The sequence below is a fragment of the Stegastes partitus genome, unplaced genomic scaffold (assembly GCF_000690725.1).
Source record: "Stegastes partitus isolate 25-593 unplaced genomic scaffold, Stegastes_partitus-1.0.2 Scaffold870, whole genome shotgun sequence".
NCBI lineage: Eukaryota > Metazoa > Chordata > Actinopteri > Pomacentridae > Stegastes > Stegastes partitus.
The window spans coordinates 11,506-14,284 of NW_007578601.1; the positions used below are offsets into that span (position 1 = coordinate 11,506).

The following is a 2,779-nucleotide window of genomic DNA, read 5'->3' on the forward strand; positions in this document are numbered from 1 at the left end:
TTTTGTGTGGATTTAAATATGATTTTAAATTATTTTTAAGTAGAATTTTACAGTAAAATGTTAAAAATATAATTTAACTTTTGGGAAAACTCAGATTTCTGATCTTATTCACAGTTTTCATCTGTTTTTTAAACATATTTATTTTATGACTAGCATGTAATTTATGACCTTTTTCCAGTAATTTTACAGGATAAATCTGTGATTTAACGAAACATCTGTAAAATGATATTTTTAATAAACTGATTTTTTTCTTTCAAATCATGTTTTTCTGTGTGAAATAAACTTTTCTACACAAGTTTTCACTTTGACCAATTCAAACATTAGTTTTTAGACTTTCTGACCTAAAAAATCATTTCATTTGTAATAAAGATTGTACATATTTGTTTTTTAGTTTTAAATCTCGACCTGCAGCTTCTTGTTTGAAACGTTGTCAGGACGTCACAGCTCCAGGCTGTTTCACACTCTGCTGAAGCTGAAATCCTAAATTCTTTATCTTCTACGTCTATGTTTTCTTCTATTTCACCTCCTCTACAGAGAATCTGGGCTTAAAAACACGACAAAACACTGATAAACAGTCACAAGACGCCAAATGAACGCAACCTCCAGGACTCACTGTTGTTGGTGAGTCCTGGAGGTTTCTACCTGGACAGTAACGGAGGCTCCACATGATACAGACACTTAAATACGTACCTTTATGTTCTGTTCCTGTGCTCTTCATCCTCATGGATTCATCGCAGCAGCTGATTGAGTTCCTTGAAGACGTTCCACCTCCATCCAAGAGGCTCCATCAGCTCTGACTGACTGGTTGGGAGTTCCAGGTATCCTGAAGGAGACGTTAACACCTGAGTTTTAATTGACCCACATAACGAGGGGGAGGAGCAACAACTCAGGTGTTAAGGTCTCCTTCAGGATATCAGTATGTGGAACTCCCAACCACTCAGTCAGAGCTGATGAAGCCTCCTGGATGAAGGTGGAACGTCTAATCCACCAGAAGAACCAGGACCTGGAGGACTGAGGATCTCCACAGACGTGTTCCGTCCTCGTCTCCATCTGAGGAAACTCTGCTGCAGTTCAACCAGAACCTCAGTTTTCTGATAAACAAATGGTGCAAAAACGACTTTTTTTCCAAGAAAAATACCTTTTATTTCATTATAAATCCACATAATTGTATCTATGAAAGCATAAAATCCCCATTTCGCTTGTTGTCGTCGTGTTTTTTTGTTGTTTTTTTTGTGTTTTGTTTTTTTTCTCCGTATCGTGGTCGTTTGTTTCGTTATATTCAAAGTAAATCATGGGTATCAAACCATCGAAGACTGTAAGGTGTATGTCACATACAAACACAGACACTGTCGAACGGCAAAGAGGGAAGAAGAAGAAGAAGAAGAAGAAGAAGAGAAGGAGGAGGAGGAGGAGGAGGAGGGACAAGTTCTGCCGGCCATCTTTTAACAAACCCGGCGTGGAGAGCTTCCGGTTCCGTCTTTTTACTTTTAACACTCCGACACAGAGAATCCACCAAACACACCGATTACTGATCCGCCGTCCGGAGGAGAGTCCGGGTCCGGCTGTTCCGGGTCCGGCTGTTCCGGGGACGAGCGACGGACGGAGAGGAGATGACGACGGGATGGAAACAGGTGATTAAAGTGCCAGAAGAAGAGAAGGTTCACCGTCTAGTCTGTTATTGGAGGAGAACGTGTGCGAGTTCTCCCAGAGGTTCTACTAAATACTGTCCATCCTTTGGCATGTGACTGGACGCTGGAGGAGACGGAGGCCGGTTCCGGAACATGTTCCCAGAAGTCCAGCGGAACCAGACGATCCAGTCAGAGAGGAGTCTCCGCTCTGGACCCAACGTGTCCGACCCAGAGGAGGCCTCCGAGCTCCGTCCTCCGGTCCTGGTCCCGGTTCCGGGGGCGTCGGAGGCTCGGCGGTTCTGATACCTGATCGTCAGGATGTGAAGGTTGAACCCAAAGAGGCACCTGGAGGAGAACCAGACGGAGACGGTCAGACTTCTGGAATAAAACCCGTTTGGTTTCATCAAACGGTCCGTCTGTGGTTTAACAGAACATCAGAGTTTAGTTAAAAAAAACAGATAATTAATAAAAAGAGTTGATTTTAATGTTAATCATTAAAAACAGAACAAACACAGAAACAGCAGTTTGTTCTTCTATCAGGTCTAAACGACACATTAAACCTAATTAAATATAATATTTACCTTTTTAAAGACAAATTATAAATTTATCGTCATTTTCACAAAATTGTTTGTGTTGATAAATTACAGTAAAATTATAATAATATATCAAATAATATAAATATAATAATAATAATAATACTAATAATAAATAATTTACACTGGTAAAAACAGACTAACTGTAAAAATGAAAGATCAACATCAAAAAGCTGTAATTTATAAATGGCTTTTTTTATTTTTTATTATTTTTTACAATGTTTGACCACAAATCACAGTTTACTGTATTTAAAGCAGCAAAATATATTATTGTTATTATCTTACAGATATTTGCAGTTTTTTGGAGGAAAATTCCGTCGATGAAGGAGTAAAGAACGAAAGAATTTCATTTATTTAACAGATTTTCCTGCTTTTGTCGATAATATCGAGTAAAATCACAGAAAAAAAAGTTTGAATGAATATGTGGACTGTAAAGAGCAAAACTGTGAATAATCTGTAATTTATAAATTAGAATGTTTGACCATAACAATACATATTTTTTAAAACTGTTTTTCAATCAGCTTAAACTATTAAATATTATTTTACAGATATTTGCCA

At 38.1% G+C, this 2,779-nt stretch overlaps 1 protein-coding gene across 1 annotated transcript in view; it reads right to left on the minus strand.

Annotated features, from left to right (window-relative positions):
* Window positions 1-1,118: 1,118 nt before the first annotated feature.
* Window positions 1,119-2,779, minus strand: part of LOC103365758 (leucine-rich repeat and fibronectin type III domain-containing protein 1-like protein) — a 97,777-nt gene continuing 96,116 nt past the window's right edge. Inside the window, exon 12 of the mRNA XM_008293289.1 lies at window positions 1,119-1,973. The gene's annotated coding sequence lies outside the window, so the exon portion shown is untranslated. The remainder of the gene's footprint in view (window positions 1,974-2,779) is intronic.